This window comes from Thermobia domestica, chromosome 8 (assembly GCF_964235325.1).
Source record: "Thermobia domestica chromosome 8, izTheDome1.hap1.1, whole genome shotgun sequence".
In the NCBI taxonomy this organism is placed as follows: domain Eukaryota; kingdom Metazoa; phylum Arthropoda; class Insecta; order Zygentoma; family Lepismatidae; genus Thermobia; species Thermobia domestica.
Window position 1 is genome coordinate 51,504,645 of NC_137461.1, and position 22,770 is coordinate 51,527,414.

A 22,770-nucleotide genomic window follows, 5' to 3' on the forward strand; every position below is an offset into this window, starting at 1 on the left:
TTCATACAAGAAAAAGGAAGCATCCTCTTGGCCTTCCTAATTTCCCGGGCTAATTATTCCCCCGTTTTGATATTTTTAAATTCAAACATTTCCTTGTTTTAAAAATAACTAAATGATGTAATTTTTCCTTTGTTATAATAACTAAAGTCCTGTCATGTTGATATTTGCGCAAGTTGGTGTGGAACACCAGTCTCGCTTATCAACTCCTGTTAGTTTTGGTATTACTGATGAAGGCCGACTTGAATCACAACTGACAATGGTCGATAAAATATGATAGACGAAATGAAAGAAAGTAACGTCAAGAAAAAAAAAAAACAGAAAAGTAGAAAGGACGAAAGAAAGAACAAAAGAACGCAGTTCTTACATGGAATGAAATTTGACAAACACTGTATTATTTCTGAACAAATAGCATAAGAAAATGGAAAGTGAATTACATTCTTAGAAATGGTAAGAAGAATTATTGTTGTACGTGGAATGCGAAAAACTAACAAATTTATTTCGGGGGAACTTGAGCCCGACAGCCCCTAAATACGCCACTGAAGACAATTCTGTTACCATGATCCTCCACAACATTGTTTTTCAACTTCATAAATATGTTGAGCATCGCTTTATATATATATATATATATATATATATATATATATATATATATATATATGGGAACGGTCTTACCCGTCCCCCCCAATGTTGAAGACAGATTTGCGCCGATGATAAAAGTCAATGGAGAGCTGTTGTGAACGCGGCATTGAACCTCCGCGTTCCATAGGCCATAGAGTTAGTTAGTTAGTTAGTATATTCAATATAAACCTGTTATCATCATTAGGAGTAGAAAGACTTGTCGTTTATCAGACACATATTAAAATATCTTCATTTATTTTAATTTATTTTGATTTGTTTTACATGTCCAGGTTCAGACTATAAGAAGCCTTACCGTACCACCTAAATATCATACAAAAATTTTAAGACAATATTGTACAGTAAGAGAAATTAATAAGTAAACAAATCTAAAATTATCATATATATTTTTAAAATACAGATGCTTAGTTAGGATTACTTAGGATTAGGATTACAAATTAGATTTCTGGGGTTTCGGCAACTATGGCCAAGTCAGTCCGACATGTATGAGGGATAACATCTCTCCACGATCATACTATACGCGTGAAGGGAAGAAAGAAAGCGACCTATGTCTCGCATGTTAGGTACCATCCCGGTATTTGCCTGGTGTGAATGAGGAAAACCCAGTATACCTCACTCAGAATGGCTAGCCTGATGGAAAAGCATTTACATTTTTTCGACCAATTGTTCCCACCGGGAATTGAACCCGGAACCGCTTGCACTAAAGATGAGAGTGTTAGTGACTACACTACGCGGAGCCACACGCTCATTTACTCAAACACACACAACAGATAAATATAATAGTGCCACACTATGTTATATATAAATATAAATATATATATATATATATATATATATATATATATATATATATATATATATATATATATATATATACGTATTACAATATGTAACTTAAGTATCGTATCCTTTGCTCTTGCAACTAATTGACAAGCTGCTCTTTTGTGCCTCTGTGTACCTTCAATCGTTTAAATTCAGTTTTGTTAAGAGAAACTTGATCACTCATAGCTTTCTTTATCAATAGCGTCATTTCAAGTTTTGTCAGGATGGGAAAAGAAAGTCTTTATTAGTATATTAGTATATAATTAATTGGAAACCGTGTGTTTCTCTAATTCAAGGGGGGTAATCGCCCCTTCACTCCCCAAAGGACGTCCCTGCTCTGAAAGGTCATATTCTTACAACCGGACGATGATGATGACATGGGTGATAATAGTGGAAGTGGTAGGAAATTGGAGAATCCGGAAAACCATCGCACATGATGTTTTTCTTCCACAAAACCCACTAGACTGAAGTTCGGATCGATTCAGAAACCCCTTACACTCCTGAGATTCTATCGCTATTCTATCGCTATACCATTCGACTCGACACCCTGACTGTTTCAAATATACATACATTCAAATTGACAAACCAAGACTTCATTATGTAATTATTTATGGATAGCACAGTCTGCAGCACTCCACAGAGTTTAAACGTCAATTACAAGTAGGATTGCCAACTGTACGATAACTTATCGTGATATACGATAATTTAAGCCTTAATACTTTATACGATAATGCACTTGCGATAATAGGTAAATGTACGTTATTTTACAACACACACTGTTTTTCTTGTGTGACTTTGAATGTGGAAATAAATTGTAGATGTGCATTAAATAATTCTAAAACATACTCACTGGGGGTCTTATCAGTTATTGCCGCTAAAATAAATCAATAACGATTTGGGAATTGTCAGTTGGCAACCACGTATCCATTCTTTAATTTCAATCAGTTTGCGAGGAGGTAGAATTATTGTTGTTGTTCAGAGTGGTGTTAACGAGGAATTTAATAAATGGTGAAGGCAGTCACATCGATTTGGAGTTAGAAATTGAAGATTACTAGATAAAGTTTATTATATATTATTACTATTATTAGTAGTAATGCACTTGTTTCTACGATTATTACGTGTGTAACGAATATACAATAATTTTATAGACAAAGATTGATACATTTATTCTCTGAGGTTAACAACATTGATAACTGACATTTAAAAAGTTATGTATTTTGAAATAAATCACTCATAAAATACATTAGACACGAATAACTACAAACGTTCATTGTTTTTAGTCAATTAACACCATAATATATAATCGCAAGTCTATTTTTCTATTTTGGCACCACTGCTTCCATTGCATTCAATTACAGAATGTTACAATGGTGCACGATGTTGCGAAATGATTTTTTACATAGCCAACAGTTCTGCCATCTTATGCTCATATATGCTAAGGCACAAGAATAACAGATAAAGAAAACAGATGGTAGTACTGCTCTCTGTGTAACTGTTGTCAGATGATTCACAGGTTTACAACAATATTATTGTGACCGATTACAGAAAACATAGAACATTATTCGTTACTTGGCATAAGTGACAAAGATATTTTGCAAAGCTTTGTTCATATTAAACGATAAATACCAATGCAAATTCTCTTAGGTAGTAACGAGTTATTTCTGATATGCTCGGAAGGCGATGTCTTGTTGCTGAATTAACACACAAGTAACACGCTAAAGTGGTAGTCATTTTGTGTTGTTTCAATATCTCTTTTTTTTTCTGTATATAGTTAGCAAGCCAATGGCGGATGTAGCCTAAATCCCCCAGTTTTTTGAATGACAAAAATAATTTAAGCTTTTATTTATACATTTTTGAAAGTTTATAGTAAGCTCATGATATACCTATTATAGGCTGGGTTCTAGCTGCCCCCCTCCCCCTCTGTAGTTTATACGTTGTAGATCCGCTACTTCTGACTCGGCTAGAAAATAGCACCTGTTTCGTGTTAGTTACAAAATTACTTTCTTAAAACATTTTCCATTTTATTAACTATTTCAAAGGTTAGTTCTTGCTCAAAAAAAGTCTTGAATAATAAATTATCTTTGTGATTCTGTGCTCGTATATGTATGTAGTTAAATCTGTATAAAAATCTCTGAAAGTTACTATGATTGACTTAATAACTCTTTCAACTACCCGACCGATCTTGATCAAATTTCAACGTAGATGTGTTTAGGGCCTGGGATGTTTTTTAACATTTCACTTCGACAGTACAACTTAGAGGAGGGAGAACGCAAAGATATTTAAAAATGAACGAAAATGACAGATATTAGTGCCGAATCCACTGTTTTTGAGGTCGCTAAGAAGAACAGTGATACTTCCAATACCGTTTAAATATAAATTCAGCCCCGCAAATTAGGTAGGGGGATACATATCGCCTCTCTCTCCCTCTCTCTCTCTCTCTCTCTCTCTCTCTCTCTCTCTCTCTCTATATATATATATATATATATATATATATATATATATATATATATACAGGGGTTAATGAACTATACCGACAAACTGTAAGAGATGGTTCCTCACATCAAAATAAAAGAAAAATGTTCATATGGACTTATGGCGAAAAGTACGTAGTTTCAGATCTAGGGCTGTCCAAAATCGCTAAAAAGTTAAATTTCAACTGACCCTATTTCGAATTTCTGAAACTGTGGATGGTGGTTCTTATCAGTGGAAAGGAACCCATGCATACGCAATCCAAAAGTGCGTATTTTCAATAGGATTACAGGGTATTCCTTAGAGGGTGTAATTTTCAGGTATGTTCTCAATAGAATTTTCAGATATACCCTGATTTCAAGAAGGGTTCAAAGTAGACAGGCGGTGAGCCTTGACAACAATGGACATCCAATGCTCCGGAGGGAAGGCGGAAGTGTTAGGAAGCTGCAGCTTCATGTTCTTTTGTGTTCCGAATAATGTGTAATGCGATGTATTTCGTCATAGTATATTTCACGTTTTCTTCACTTATAAGCGTGAAAGAAACCATCGCAGTATGCGTTTTACCGAGTACGACAGATCGTGCTGTTGACGAGCCTTAACACTTCCAACATTGCGTCAAATGATTCTGTGTTCACTGTTATCAAGGTTTATCGTTAACATACTTTGGACCAACCATAAAATCAGAGCATATCTCAAAATTAGGTTGATCGCATGTCTGGTAATTTACTCTGCAGGGAATACTCTGTACCCTAATTGAACATTAGTGAAATATGCATTTTCGGATTGCGTATGCGTGACTTCCTTTACGCTAATAAAGACCACCATCCGCAGTCTCTCGAATTCGAAATAGGGAATCTTGAATTTTGGCTTTTTCGCGGTTTTGGACAGCCCTAACTCTGAAACTATGCACTTTTCACCATAGGTCCATATGTACGTTTTCTTTTATTTTGATGTAAGGAAGCACCTCTTACAGTTCGCCTGTATAGTTCATTAACACCCTGTGTATATATATATATATATATATATATATATATATATATATATATATATATATATATAGGGTTAAATTCCAAAGTTGGGCGTCCGTTTCCAGCGAAATTTTTAAAATTTACAGAAAATATATGGATAATTTGATCGTTCGTGTGCTTGATAATATATAAGAGTCTCGAAAAATCTGTTTATTTGTTATATATAAGCGGTTATAAACATGGGACTATATGGCGAGCGGAGGAAACTACTTGGCGCAAGGTAACCGAACAGTTGCATTGTGGGAAAGAAACGAGCATTTATGTTACCAACATGGCGAATGTACAAGGGCAATGAACTAGCAGTTTTAACATTTGTGAAGGAATACATTGATAACGAGCAAAATCTTTTAAAAGTTTGTGAAGAGCACGGATTAATGAACCTAATAACAAATTGCAGAAAGTGTGAAAGGAGATAACAGTGAAAAAACTTGACGAAAGCGGACGCCCAACTTCGGAATATATGCCTATATATATATATATATATATATATATATATATATATATATATATATATATATATATAAAGAGAGACAGAGAGAGAATATAATAGAAGCGAGTTATTGACGCTACTGGTAAAAAAGATGAAGCAGGGTATTACGCATAATCAAATATAATGTTTATTTCCCTTTGTAAATACGTTATGATAATATTCATTTCTCTATGTAAGCTATTCTAGTTTCTTAAAAATAAAGCAAACTTCAGATTGTGTAGTAGAGGAGATAACACATGCCAGCGACATGGCTTCTAATATTGTGGATGTCTCTGCATGGCATTTCCTTGATGCAGGTCACGACAATCTATTTAGTTTTCTCTATATAAATATCTAAAATTGGAAAATTGAATCAAGTTTCTGGGAAGACAGCCAAAAAGTATTTCCCATTTGATTGTTTTAAACTATCACAATAGAAAAAGAAAGTATCTGCAGTGTGTAAATGTCACAAAGGAAGGCATGCACACTATTGTAGCTACATGGAAACGACAGGGTGTTAAGAATTCGCGGGTTTAATTATATCAATTATTTTCGTATGTGAAATGCGAGTATACATTAAATTATGAGCTGAAATCAATTTTATATGCTAAGGTACTCATTATAACTGGATTTTAGAATACATTGCAATTTATTATCAGTAGTGTACCCAAAGATGGTTACCGTGTTTTAACGCACCTCTTCTATAAATTATGGAAAGATAAAAAATACCATCTTAATACGGTATATGAAATGAAATGAAATCTTTAAATTTTACTTCCCACGATTATGCCGGCTAGGCTAAAGGAGATGGTGATGATGAGAAATGAAGGAAGAAAGTGGGAGGAAACGGGAGAACCCCAAGAAAACCCAAGCACACGGTGTTTGTCCATCACAAAGCTCACTTAGTGCGAGCTGGTATCGAACCAAGGACCAGATGCGCCATTGGTGAACGTTGTACCACTGAGCCACTGCACCCCCCATCCTAATATATGAACACAAAAGTGGTATATGTTCTGGCAAAGATGGGTTTATTATGTTCAAACTTCCGAAATCATTGAAAGAAAATCAAACACATAGTGTTATCAAGAATAATAAATATATTATTCTTCTTTAAATCCCGTCTATGATGAGATTCCATGTGCCACCGGTTGCATATATTATCTTACATACTCTTTATTACCAAACATTGTTAGGGTCATCAAGTCCAGGTGGGCAGGTCATTTAGCCGGAATGGAAGAAAGTAGGAATACTTTCAAAGTTTTAACTGGAAATCCAATTGGAAAACCTGGACACAGATGGGAGGACAACATTAAGATGGATCTCGCAGAAATAGAGATACAAAGTAGAAACTGGATCCAAAACAACTCGACCAAGTACAAATACAACTCCGGATGAGGAAATTGCCTCCCTCACAATCACTGTAGACTCTATTGGCAGTGACCATGATACAGTTAATTAGATTGACAATTCCCGATAACAAGATGATACCGAACTATCTCGAAGTCAAGTTCTTAATAAGATTGGATCTGTTACAAACTCAACATACAAAACGATGTGAGAAATTTAAACCAACGGTAGTGATAATATTGTACTAGAAGAGACAGTCATGAATAATACAACAGCTGTGCAATGCAATAGCAACCAACACATACCAACAACCACTATCAATGTGAATAACCCATAACTACCACTACAATTACTATCTTTTGTTAAAATGGTGCGTTCAGTGCACAAGGAAATTAAGTTCAATTTTTGATCATTTTGGACATATTTAATGTTAAGGACATAGCGTAGCACTCGCAAAATCTATTAAACTGTTTAGTCCATCTTATTTAATGTATGTGCACCTTCATTTTCCAACTACTGTATACGCCGTCTCGAAACATTATTTGATCGATATGTTGACAAACACTGCTTGGAGAAGCACTTCTCTCTATTTTCCCTAGTGAGCACAGACATCTAAAAACCCGCAACACTGCCAAGTATCATAATAATTCTTTACATAGATCTTGCATCATTTGACCTAATAGTCGTTTCATCCCTCTATCCATCGTATTAAGTGAAATAAAGATGCTCATTTTCCTAATACTCGTTTCGCTTAAAATGATGAACAATAACAAATCGTGGAAATTGAAGGAAATTATTTTCTTGATTTTCCTGGAAGCTTACCTTTCAGCCAATTATAAAATACTAGTTTCCAATTGTATTTGACCCCGGCTTTATGGGAATAGAGAGAGCGAGATATCATTAGAATGCATTTTTGAGATACAAGAAGTCAGATATTTTTTCGAGTTGAAACATAAGCCGCCTAGTTTCTCGCGATCTCGCAAATCTATACGCCATGAATAGACACAACAGCGGAACAAATTAATTAATAGTTGCAAACAAGTATATTCCTTATTCATTTTTTGATGACAGGCCACACGAAAATGTTTCACCATTTGAAACTGTTACTTGGTAAAATGTGAAATGGATTTAAGGAATATTTGTAAAAGGTAAGAAAGGTTGTATATAATGCCTAATACTAATACTATAGCAATTGTACTTCAAAAGTAATAGCCATCTCGGCGATCTATATAATAGCAATAGCAAACACGCTTTTTCACATCTTGAATCTTCATTTAATATGTTACTCTTTCTTGCATTATAATCTTGGTCTTCGCACACATTTATATCTTAGTTATTCTTTATAAACTTGATATTACCTAGGTACATTATCAATGTACACTAATGTTCAAAATTATTGTGGCATGTCTATACATATATTGTTGTAGGAATATAATTTGATAACGAATTTACCTGGTATTTCTTATAATGTTAGTATGTGTATAGCCGGCAAAGACATGTATGTGCCATATTTCATGTCAAAAGAGCAGTAAATAAGAACAATAAAACGAAAATAAAAAACTTTCTTGTCCATTTACCAACATTTTGTTTTACTCATTCTAATTTTCGTATTTATAATTCTTTTCCCATGAAATTTACCACAAATATACATTTCCCGATTATACATATAGTATCAGTATTAAAAGTACCCTGCAAAATCATTATCAAATTATATTCTTACAAGAAGACAGTTATAGATATGTGATAATCATTTTGGACATGACTGTACATACGACATATCTTGATTATATCTTAATAGTCCCATATTATTATTAGTCCCATAGACTAACTACCTAGCAACTAGTGCTTAACTCAGCCTGTGTCGATATTTGTCTGATATACTGTCAACAGAAAAGTCAATGAAAATATTCCGATGAAAATATTCGAAGAAAATTGAATTATACTGCTTCAGCAAGATGTACAATGAAGCAATGATAATATTGAAATAAATGGATCTATCATTTACCATTGACGTATGAATCTCTGTAAACGGTAGATATTTTAAAGGGCTAACAGAACATCTCATTCATGAAAGTTAGAATCTTTCTTCTCTTGCCATTGCCTTTGTTCCATCGTTAAGACAATACACGAACAAAGATTTAACAAAGTTATTTTTTAATACATTATGCGCCTATGGAAGAGACTCGAAGGTTCGCGGGATTACTGTGACAGTGATGGAGTGGGTCAGTGGGTCAGTTTGTCAAGTGTGTCAAGTTTTCTGGGTGGGTCAGTGGGTCAACAGCATGTGACCCACTGCAACCCACCACCCACCATGACCCACTGTGACCCACCGACTCAGTCTGACCTACCGACTCACTCTGCTCACTGCATTGTAGACAGTATCTTCTGAAGACTGGTAAATTTGTCTGGGTTTTACTTTCAAGACCTTCATTTCCCTTTCTTTTCCATTTGTTTCTGTCTACTTACCTGAGGTGAGTATATCTAACCAAGTGAAAAAAAGAACTTCAGGCACTTTTTGATATTGATATTTGTAATTGTAACAATAGCAATAGGACTTACACTACAACTTGGCTTTCGAGGCGTGTGAGTTTTCAAAAGAGCTAACTACTGGAAAAATACATTTTTGAATCACTGTAATATAAAAATTATTATATAAAAATTGAATGTAACTATGTGTGCCTGATCATCACGGCCAAATTGCAAAATCAAATGAAACTCGGATGTTATATTGTTTACATTATAATACATATCCTAAGGAGGTTGTGAGGATCCGAATTTTTGCGGGAAAAAAAATGAGTATCTCACAAGTCGTTAGACTTACGGAGCTGAAATTTAGTGTACTAGCTCTTTATTGAAAATAAACAGAATGTGTCCTAAAATATGTTTTTAAAATTTTCCTTTATGCGTTGGGGATAATTTCTATATATGGAAAATTGATAATGAGTTGGTTTGTAAAAATGATCAAAAGCGATCGATATTAGTTAAGAAAAAATTCAGAAACAAAAAATACAGTGCTTCCCTTCATATATCCATTGCTTTCTACTATAATAATTGCTGAAGTTTACTATAACAAGCGCTTACAGCACAGGGCAATCAACTCATAAAGTTGTGAGAAAAATAGATATAAAATTTGTGCATAATTATATGGAAAATTTTACACTTTTTTCCTTTACGTTGGTCTATTTACCTTGATTTGGGACTTGCAAATTTCATCCCTTTTTCCACTCAAAAGTAACGATAATTCAACAAGGAAATAATTATACTATTATAATTTAATTGAAATTAATCGTAATTTGGCCCATGACAAAGAGCAGTGTGGTAATTGAAGAGGAAGAATGGGGGAAATTCCCAGGCACCTCTGAACACTTCCCTGGACCTCGTTCCCTTTTGCCTTCTAGGGGGGGAGAAGGAACTTGGTAATGACATCAAACCTACATGTGTAATTACAAAAATTAAATTTATAAACAAATAAGAAATAATCAGTTTATCAGGCTTTAATTGATAATTTATGCATAATATTTCCTATCGAAGGTGTGGTAGATGAAGTTTCTGTTCTCCATGAGTCGACATTGCCAACTGGCATGGTCGATATGAACAAATGTTGTATGGTGATAGAGAGGTGATACTTCTTGCTGAGTATTTCAAAACTGGCCGAGAAAAATCGTTATCAAACGTAAGTCTAACAACCAGATTGTCGATGAGGAGATGCAGGAATTTCTGCGTCGGGTAGAAGTATAATCAATTTCCACAACAGAGTGCGAACGGAGATTTCCCCTTTATGAATTACAGATGACTGATATTAGAAATAGATTAAGTGCTCAAACATTGTCTAACTTGTTGTTCATCAATGTTAATGGCCCACCGCTAGACAAGCTCAAAGTAGACGAGCTAGTTATTTCTTGGCTCAAGGATGGGCATCATTCCGCTGCGAATGATTTACCACGAAAATGTCCTGGAGGCCAACAGCAAATTAACCCAATTTCAGGTTTGTTTTAAGGTGGCAAATTACGAGTTATGGAAAATGTATACTTGTATTACTAATGGCTTATTTGTGTTATTCAACTTTGTACCGAATTTTTAATAAGTCTCTTCTTTCCTTTTTATAAACTAAAAGGTAAACTACTTTGAATAAATATTCATAATAATTTCAATTATGCACATTTGTCAGAGTAGGTCACAGTGGATGAGAGTGGTTCATGGGGAGTCTCAATGGGTCACGGTGGGTCGTGGGTCATGGTAGGTGGTGGGTCAGTGGGTCGTAGGTAAATTTTTCATTGACCACGCCAACTCTGTCTGTGGACAAAACTTTAGTTTTGTGCGAGAGCTAAGAGTCTCAGCTTAGACATCCATTTTAGATGCATGGCTCACATACTCTACCACGCGGTGCAAATTTGCTGAAAAGTTTGAATCCTCAGAGCAACAAAGGAGATGGTGCAAACGTGAAATTTCAAGTGGACTTGGGAATGATATCGATAGTAGACAATACTGTGTGGAGGAAGTAAGGGTATTTTGCAAAAATATACGTATAAACATTGTGAGTTGACATACAGTTAAGCGCCTGCAAAAGAATAGGAACTAATACTGATATTTCTATCCACTGGATATCTCCACGAGATGAAATTGAAAAATGACCTAAATTGCTCATGCAATAGTGACAAAGACCTGAAATCTTTTAAATTAAGTGAGAAAGAGAGGTTAATTTTAAAGTAGGTACAGAAATTCCTAAAAAATATTTAAAAAAGTGTCTTGAAAACTCGTAAAGAGAAAAAATACATAACACTTCCCTCTGTTGTAAATATGCTACTTGACAAAATAGAAGAGACGATGAAGAACTTAAATACCAAAATAGAGAGGATTTCTACAATTGCGATAATTTTGCTTGTTCTTGAAAGTGTTAGGATCGATATTGGCGAACAACACCGGGTCACCAACTAGTTTCCAAGACGTGTATTGGAAACATTTTGATCTTACGTCCTGCAGTTGTGGTTTGAAAAATCAATCGTCAGTTTTCAAGAAACTATCAAAATAAGACATGTGAGTTTCGTTTCATAGTGTGAAACGGAAGACTTCCAAATTATGCGAATTCAGTACTAGAACTCGAAGTAATCTGTATAGCTACTGGTAGCAATAGAGGGATAAGATTAAAGATAGAATCTGCTTTTCGGACGCTGAATTTATATCGAAAAGCCATCACTCGCTATTTCTTACTCGTCTATTCCACTAAAAAGATTTACTCTAAGGAGACTAACGTTAAAATTAGAAGTGCTAGTTGTTGTCTACCAGTTCTGCTTGCAGTAGAGGAATACAATCTAAGTTGGAATATAAGGTCTTATGCAGAGTCGTGTTTAGTGTTGTATTAAGAGTTTGACTAACGCGTGATGCTAACTTCCGTATTTAGACACACGTAAGTGAAGTTAACAACGATTTATATCGAAAAAGGAAAAGCCCGTTTTCTTCACAGGACATCCAAAAACTGTAGAAGAAATCAAGTTAAGTGAGCCCTATTTTGATTTCTCCAATATTGTATTTGGACAGTTCTCCTGAAAAGTCGTGGTTGATCTTTTTCGATATAAATCTTTGTTAAAGGAGCAGTTCGACTTAGAAATGCATTTTTTTACAAATTGTTTCCATTTGTAGAGTTGAAAATTCTAAAAGGAATGGTGTTTGTTTGATCGCGATACGTTCAGTCGTTAGCGAGTAAGAGAGGAAAAAATATTTTGTGATGACGTCAAACGTGGTCAAGCAGCGAGAGCAGACTTCCATTCACAGTGCCAAATATTTCGTTTGTGAGAGGTGCGTTGCCACATTCTAAAGTGTGATTTCCTTTCCCAGAACTGATTGCAAAGACTTAGAAATGTCACGTGTATGTGAACAATTTTTTTTATAATATTATAAAACGTAGTTTTTCCTACGAAGCATAAGCTTAACGTTTTACAAACGGAATTAAAATTTCGAAACCAATACCATGTAAATAGATGACGGACGAGTTTGCTACAACACCTAAATACCTATTTTTTTAAAAAAATCGTTCTTTCGATTCCCAAACATAAGTATGTTCATTTTCACGTTTTGTTAAAACTTTAACCCTGACCCTATAATGTTGTGCTTCAATGTACAGGAGCGCGTCATATCAGGCAAAAATGAAATAACATCTGTAAAGTTTGTCAGAATACGAAAAACACTCTACCGGTTAAATTTCTTTTATTCGCATCGCTCTCGGAGGAAAAATTCTACTCCCCCTTTTCATCATCATTGTCACTTGATACAGAAAAATTAAACGATGAATCAATGTCCTGAGGAACATTGTCATACTGACACACAATCTGTATGTCATCTGTATGAGTGTACGTCTGATGAGGATATTGGCTAGAAGATCGAAACGTCACGTGTAAATGTGTTTTTATATTAAATAAGTGCAGTCTTGTTCAGCAGTGTGTTTATTTTTCTAACATTGTCATCGTCACTGATTCCTTCTACAAGCCGGTATTTTTCACTCCCTAATTCACATTGTATAGCTTATTTCTAAAGCAATATCTTCAGAATCATGAGTGACACCGTCGCTATTACACTCTAATGCCTCGTCTTGACTACAACCGTCAATTGCGTCTTGTACGATATTTTTGCGTTGGTAACTGAACATGGATCGGCGCTTGTTCAATGGTTCTGATTCTAAAGCTTTCAATAATATGCTTGGAACAGCACTCTTTCTCAGTTCGTGTGTAAATAATTCTCCTGGCATTAGACAGAGGAGGATCTAGACGGTAAAAACTAAGGGGGGGACAGTCAGAACCCATACTATGATAGGTATATCATGTTTATTACAAACTTTCAAAAATATCTAAATAATAGCTTAAATTATTTCTGTAACTCAAAAAACTAGGGATGCCTAGGGCCCCCCGGCCCCAGCCTAAATCCGCCACTGGCATTAGCTTTTCTTTCAGTAAACCTGACTGCTTGAAGTCGGACTTTTCAAGATGTTTGGAACACGAGTGTTTTTATTTGGCACATTTTTTCTCTGTTGATTTTCTTGAGCCATAATTTATATCGATCTGGTGATTTCTCAGGACTTGGAAACGTAAAAAAGATACTTTATGTCCTCAGCTTTAATCGCACGAGAATTACAACCGAAAACACAGCACATGTTAGGCATTAGTACTTCACTTCAAAGACACAGCACGCGCAGTAGTAACACATGTTTTCTACTTCACATCAGTGTTTCTTTCAGAAAAAATGTTTCGGGGGGGGGGAGCACACTTAGTATTCGGAGAGGCACATTATTTTCACACAGTACTATCATATTTATTATATTATAAACGTATTATTTTGGTATATTCCAGGGGGCACTATCAGAGCTTCGGGAGACAGTGGCACCACCAGAAACTTGTCTGGAAGAAACACTGCTTCGTACAACACTACGTGATTACTGTTGTCTCTCTACTCTTTTTTTATACTAATGCTGTAGGAAAAACAATTAACAAAAACGTCCCTCAAGAATTCAACACAAAGCAATACTGCTAACAAACCCAAAACACAATCTATTAAATCCACTGGACTATTAAAGGTTTATCAGATGCGTACAAGGGAGTGATTGCTGACTCACATTGAGTTCCTCGCGTAGCCCACGCGTGACGTCAGCATTTACGATTCATCAAAAACAAATGCCTATAGAAGCTGAATGAGACGGCCTGTGAAGATATAAAAAAATACGTGTCTCTTATTTTTTGTTACTCTTTCTATTGCACCAAACTTGTTTCTAACTCGAACTGCTCCTTTACTTCACTTGCGTGTTACTAAATACGGAAGTTAGCATCATGCGTTAGTCAAGCTCTTAATACAACATTAAAAACTACTTTTCATAAGGCCCATAATCTATGACTCGCTCGAGAGAATAATACTCCTGGAAGTAACTTTTTTTGCGCGCTACTCTAGCCAGCTGTTTTACGCGCTATCTTAGCCATCTGTTTTAAGTTTGTAACAAAATTTATATCATGGGGGTCAAGGTGGAACAAAACGAGCCCTGCGGGGCTTCTAACTCGTTCCTATTACTACTACTACTACTACTACTACTACTACCACCATTAGTAGTAGTACTATTATTACTACTTATCTGCACAAAAGTAAGTAAATCACTTTTTTGAGTATAATTTTCATCTGATTTTAATGAAAAAAGTATCATGAATTTTTTTTTAAAAAAAAAACTTTCCTTGGGTAGGGTTTGAACCCACGCCAAAAGGGATTTAATCCGAAACGCTAGCACGCTCCGCCATAAGGTCACAAGCGTTTGATTTCTGGTATATGTAAGGTACGTGCCAAGAAACTGATAACCCCAACCAATCAGAATCGTGTATTTGGTTCTTACTTTCAGGAACATTACTTGAGTCCTCATAATCTTGAGGTACTGAATCCACATAAGAAACTACTTCTCCCTAATTATAACATGTTTTTACTATGGCAATGAATGTTAAAACAGGAAATTGATGACTACGACTTCCGGTTTGAATAAAAGTTAATGGAAAATGTTCGGACCTATTCTCGGGATTCTGAATCGATTCCGAAACCGCTTTGTTGACATCTCTTACTGTTTTTGCTCTGATACCTGTCAACAGACGGACATATCTGTTCTACAATACTTTCAATGTTTATAAGTAGCATATTTTGAAAGAACAACATAGTAGCATATTATTCTAGACAACGTTCAAGAATAAATGTTATATTCTCAGCTTACTCACAAGTAAACCTTACGTTTGGGTGAATCGAGTTGCTGATTGAGACACATATGAGAAAGTAGTACTAAATGTGGTCAGTATTTCAGTGAAGTTTTAGGTGCGAAGCTCCAGGGGTTTAGGAGATACAGCTACCAGAACATCACATGGAAGTACAGAATAGTCTTCATACAGTTGGAGGTAAAAGCTCTGTAAGACCTCTTGCAACGACCAAAGGTGAATAACATATATATTGGTATATATTAGGACTAGGGGGAAGTCATATAGTAAGGGTATACCTGACGGCGGCCATCTTGAAATCCGCCATTTTGAATTAAGGTTAAGTTTTTAAAATAGGAATAGGGTCATGTGATACATGATTTAAGGGCAAATTTAATCAGAAGAACAATGGTGACGTTAATTTTGATTTACGCGCAATTGCTAAAAAGTTACAGGGAAATTAAATATTGTTGCAGCATATGTATTAGTCCTTTACATCACCTTGTAAATTTTGTGTTAATGATAATAATTAAATAAAAAGCAGGTGGATGAATATTAGGTCTATGGTAAGAGTTGCCTTGATAGCGGCCATGTTTAAATCCGACATTTTGAATCAGACAAAAGTTTTAAATAAAACGCATAACAGTGACACCTTATTAATATCAAATTTTACCGTAACTCCAATGGTATAACCATTTTTGCTTTATCGTTAACCAGCATTTGTTGTCGCATAAACAAGTTGCTAATTTAAGGAAAAATGACCAAAGTGGAATTGAGTCATAATTGAACTTGGGTCTTTCTTCCAGAAAAGTCCTCAATTAGTACAATCAATATGTAGTTCAGAAAAGAATGCATGACTTGCACAAATGCTGTGCTCACAGTGAGCACACCTGACAAAGGCAATCGAGTTACACTTGACACATTTGTCGTTAATAATTCCGTCAAAGCAGCAGTCATAAGGAGCGATCTATTTAATTTTGTGCTGGTTAATGATAAAGCAAAAATGGTTATACCGTTGGAGTTATGGTGTGTCACTGTTATGCGTTTTATTTAAAACTTTTGTCTGATTCAAAATGTCGGATTTAAACATGGCCGCTATCAAGGCAACTCTTACCATAGACCTAATATTTATCTACCTGCTTTTTATTTAATTATTATCAATAACACAAAATTTACAAGGTGATGTAAAGGACTAATACATATGCTGCAACAATATTTAATTTCCCTGTAACTTTTTAGCAATTGCGCGTAAATCAAAATTAACGTCACCATTGTTCTTCTGATTAAATTTGCCCTTAAATCATGTATCACATGACCCTATTCCTATTTTAAAAACTTAACCTTAATTCAAAATGGCGGATTTCAAGATGGCCGCCGTCAGGTATACCCTTACTATATGACTTCCCCCTAGTCCTAATATATACCAATATATATGTTATTCACCTTTGGTCGTTACAAGAGGTCTTACAGAGCTTTTACCTCCAACTGTATGAAGACTATTCTGTACTTCCATGTGATGTTCTGGTAGCTGTATCTCCTAAACCCCTGGAGCTTCGCACCTAAAACTTCACTGAAATACTGACCACATTTAGTACTACTTTCTCATATGTGTCTCAGTCAGCAACTCGATTCACCCAAACGTAAGGTTTACTTGTCAGAACAAAAGAAGCAAAAGAAAAACGTCGAGTCTGACGATGAATTGAATAGCTTACCTTTGACATCTGCGACACAATAATCAAGAAGACTTATATTAAAAGGGTGGCAATCGCATGAACATGGCTTTCCAGTACTAAGCTCAAGGGCCATGAATCTGTTTAGTCTAACAGCTACATCACTTCATGCTGAGAGTTTGTTGTTTAAGGCTGGACTTTTGATGGGAAAATCTCATGAAAAGGCTGTCATTAGTCTTTTGTTCATAAATTCTTGTTTATAAGCCTGGATAAAATTTGAAACCATCTACTACTGAGATTTATGCTAACCACTATTTGTTTATTTTCGTACTTATTTCAGTTGAAGACTCAGGGGTAAGTCCAACTAAAGTGCTCCAAAGACTGCTATGATGCTGTTGGCAGGTATTTCCAGAAACACTGTGGCGTATTTTCCGGAAACGGTGTGGTATATGCCCACTTGTTTTGAATAAGAAGTCTATATTCCAACTTCCATATTCCTAATACGTCTCAAATCTTAAAGAGATTTCAAGATATCTTATTGTAATAGTTGATATCTGAAACACGTTTCTCATTTTAAAATGAAAATTATAAATATCAAGTTGAATGTCTCTAACCTTAAGGTGGATCACCACACGGAAGTCAGTACATATTTTAGCTCATTCCCTTAACTACTGCGCAACGAAACGTTACATATTATAAATATTGTACTATAAGATAATGTTTCAGCTATAGCACAAGACACTGATTCATATGGTTGTGTCTTCTGATATCGAAAAATGTAACAAATAAAAGAAAATATTTGATTCGTTTTACAATGAGCACACAAGATGGCACTAGCTGTTAGACCCTACTATAAGTGCTCTCTTCTATGAAATATTTATTTTAATGTGTAAAGTATGTTAAAGTAATAATCTTATTACGAAATAGATATATTGTTTGACTGTTTCTCCTGTTATGTTTCACATTTTATTTAAATATTAATTTACATTTAAGGAAATAGATTTTGATACGAAACATGCGCAGAACGCCATAATGCGTTTGGGTCACAATAAGGAAATTCCTGGATTCTAGCATTGCAGTTCGAGAAGCGTAATTGCGGTAAGGGTCGAAAACTAATTTCTCTAGTAAGTATCCAAGCCGAATCCCATGATTACTTCCTTTATTATCTAGCATCTGTAAACACTCGACACTATCTGGCAACGCCACACTATTCAAGCAGAGTTTAGCATAGCACTGGGAATACCTAGTCATCCTAGGGATTTCGAGGTATTTTATTTTAAGAATTGAAACCTTCGTCTTGTTTCTTTCCTCCTTGTTTCTTCACGTCCAGAGGAAATATCAAAAACTGTTAAAACATTTCTTTAGAAAATAAAAAAAAAATAAAAAAATAAATCTAAAGTTCAAATACTAAATTTCATGTCTTTAATCTTAAGGGATTTCAAGATATGGGCATCCTATTATAACAATTTTAAATCCATCCTTATTTCCCGCCTTTTTTCTTCCATTCTAAGGGAAATATTTAAAAAATATAAACGGTGAAATTATGTCTAATTATTTTAAATTTAAAGTTCATATACCAAATTTCATGTTTGTACCCTTCAGAGATTTGGATATAAAAACATTTTAATATAATAATTATCACTACTATTTCCTTCCTTTTCCTCGTCAAATTTTCATACATGCTTTTTTAGTGGTACCTTACGTCACAAACCCTAAGCCGTGTCAAAATTTTACGTTCCTAGCTTAAGTAGTTTGGCCCCAGCGTTGATCAGCTAGTCAATCGCTCATTCACTTACAGCTTCTTATAGAGGAAAGTCGTCTGGTATCGGACAGCGGCTGGTATCGGACAAATGCAGTTTTCATTATTTCCTGCTTAAGGCGGCACCTGTCAAGCATACAGTTAGTTGATCGGAATGAACTAGCCAAACCCACGCCATAGTGGATTTGTCCGATGAACGGTGTATCTCGCGCTTCAAGGTTTTTGTACTTTTGCGAGTGATCAGGTGCACGGAGATAGATTTGTGTGGCTGCAACTTATTACAAAGTAAGTGTATTGATATATTATTGCTATCACAGCATTTACTAGGGTGCATATATTATAATTTGGGCATATAGTTGGATTCGTGTTGTTACATGCCGGTAGATAGCCATTCATAAGTTGCAAGTCTTTCAGGTGGTATCGGACAAAATGGAATCGGATGGTATCGGACAAAACACTGGTAAGTAAATTTGACGTTTTTTTAATGGTTTCTGGCTTTTTTAGGAAACCATGGGTAAAATACGTGGCAAACAGGATGAAGAAAATATGAAGTTGGCCATGGACAAAGTTATTTCCAAAGAAGCACGTGCGGCCAGTGCTAGATATGGTGTTCCTTAGAGTACATTATAAGATCGTGTCGGAATACTGTCGAAAGGGAAAAAGGCAACAGCTAAGCCTCGCTGCACGGATAACAAAGACACATTTAGTAGAACGTGACCAAGAAGAAATATTATACAATCATGTAAAAGCTTTGTATAGTTAACTAGTCTAATGCCACTAAGAATACCAGAATTTTCCAAACTATATTACAAACTAGCTGAAAAACTAAACATTATAATCTGTGGGGGTTCTTTTGATGATTGGATACAGCGCAATATATGTAAAAACTTGGTCCATGAACAATGTGCAAACTTTGAAGGCAGACTGTTTTATCATTGTGATTTGTGTCAAATAAGAAGTATGAAATTCGTATATGAATAAAAATAGTTCTTCGTATTAATTCCTTCTAATTCAGCTTACTTTCTTTTTTAGAAGACTTTTAGAAAATATGCACCATATAAAAATAAGTACAATAATTAATTAAGCATTAACAGCAAAGTGCGTTAAATGTTTTAAGTTCAGTTATTAACACAATGAAACAGTGAAGAATTTGAAAAACGTGTGCTGAAAATTTTAAGCTGTAAGTGCGAAAAAATATAATGAACTTACAGTTATAAAATGGAATAACTGAAATGCAGATTCGCCACATATACAGGCTCTTCAAGTACATTGTAATAGGTCAACTGTCCAGTTACTTGTTCCTACACGCACTTGAGGAATGACACTTTGAGTTACACTTTACACCCTTCTTTACACAATTACATTTTTTGTTCAAACAGAAGTTCCTGCAGCCGCACTTAATAAACCCCTGCCTGGAGTGTGTTTCTGCTTCAGCTACACTTCTAAGTGAAATGTCTCTCTGCGGAACATCACTGATCTGAAGAAACTGTTCATCTGCGAACTGGAACTCATTGCGCGCGTACAGCTTTCTAATAATTCCCGAAGAAGTCCCCAACTGGTAGAGATCGTTATCGTTTCTCCCCATAACCACAGCCATGACGTTCCTCGGAGCAGCTCTGCCTCTGTCCAATTCTGGGATTTTGATTAGAACAGTTTGTCCTACGTCTGCACGAGGGAATTTTTTACTTGACGCCATTAACATTTCATTTGCTTGTCGCTTTAAATGTATTTTGGATCCCTCACGTGCCTCTCGTATACTCTCACTTCTTGTGCAGATGTTGCATCTTTTTTCTTGATTTGCGCACGGACATGGAGATTCATTTGCTTCCACAATTGCAGTGTTGATGGTCTCTAAAGAAGCTGGAAATTCTGGAAAAGTCTCTCTTTCCTGCCGAAGATTATTAAGGGAATCACGAACGAATGAATGCTGTGCGTCCTGTCCTGAAGTGTCTTCTTGTACATCACGAGTCAATGAATACTGTACATCCTGTCCTGAGCCTTCCTCTTCCTGCATGGTGTCACAGTGTGGATCACGAGTCAATAAATTCTGTACATCCTGTCCTGAACCTTCCTCTTCCTGCATGGTGTCACAGTGTGGATCACGAGTCAATGAATTCTGTACATCCTGTCCTGAGCCTTCCCCTTCCTGCATGGTGTCACAATGTGGATCACGAGCCAATATTTCTTGTAGATCTTCCTCATTGGTCAAGTCTCGTAATAAATCACATGGAAGAGATGAATCCGAAAGTCCATTTCTCATGGGAACGCCAAACAAAGCCTCGTAGGGGCTCCGGTTAATGCCCCTATGGAAGGACCTGTTTTTCTTCATCTGGACAAAACGAAGACCCTCAGCCCAAGACGAACAGCTATTTTCTGCCATCCATGTAATAAGAATGTCTCGAACATCTTGGTTCGCTCTCTCAACACTTCCTTGAGACTGAGAGTGGCGCGGCTTGCCGTGCACTATTTTCGACCCAAACACTGAGGCCAGCTCACTTGTAACTTCAGCTGCGAACTCACGTCCGTTATCACTTTGAAGAATACAAGGTGCACCAATAATGCAAAATATATCCATCAGATGATAAGCAACTTCTGATGCTCTTTTTGTCTTTAATGGGCGCAAAAACAGAAACTTTGTGAGATGATCCTGATAATTTAATATGAACTTGTATCCTTTGTCCGGTTCACTCTGCATGTCGATAAGATCAACCTGACCCCTAGAATTAAGCAGATTACTGAGAATAGGTTTAACAGTCAGTCCTTTGCACTTTTGCTTCTTTTTCAACTGACACTGCCCACACAATTTGAGATAAATATTGATGATCTCTCGTGTTACATTACAGTACTTTAGCTTAAGTTCTTTGTCCAAGCATCTCAAACGTTTGTGGCCAGTGTCAATGTGAGCTTTATGAATGACACTGTATAATTCTCCGGTGTGACAGAAATACCTAATAACACTATCACCATCTTTACGTTTTTCGATAAGTTTCTCAACCCCACCAATACTTAAAACATCATATCTCTTCAGGCGACGATAGTCCAGTGACGTCAGTGACTCACCTCTTTTCTTTTTCTCTTGCGAAGCCTTCACCTCCAACAGCAATTCATTGTACTTCTCTGGAGATAACAAGAACGTATTATCTGCTGTACTAGCTCGAACGTAGTCGTCTAGTTTTGCTTTGAAGTCTTCTGCTGCAACCATACTCATTGTTGTGCACGGTCTTCAATTTCACTTCAACGAATAAACAATTGTGAGTGGCAAAGAAAGCATACACGTTAACACATAAAGCTACCGCCTGACTGAAGACTGACTTCTGCTTTACCCTCCCTATATTCTCCGAATGCGCATGCGCCACGAATAAAAAATTGCAATGACATCTCGCAAGAACAACTGGAAATAACTAAATTGAGCTTTGGATGAACTGTAATTATCCAAACCTAGCTTTGGATACTATTAAGCGACCAAACCCCGAAATGATAGACTTCTTCGTACTTTGGATAATTGCATCTGTCCAAACTTAGAATTGATCACTTTCTTCGGCCAATGGCCGTTTTCGAACATTGCTCCCAACATATATAAAAACTTGGTCCATGAACAATGTGCAAACTTTGAAGGCAGACTGTTTTATCATTGTGATTTGTGTCAGAATAAAAAATAACAACTCTTGTTGAGACTAAGAATTTTAAAATCTATTTTTTACTTTTATTTTGTATGTCAAAACGTAATAAAACTGTATTTTGTGTGTAAGAACTCCTGTAAGTAAACAGCTAATATTTGCAATTTGTTATGTTATTAAAGTACCTCAAAAGACCAATTCTCTATAGTTTTATGTTTGTCCGATACCACCCTCCACTTTATAAGGACGCT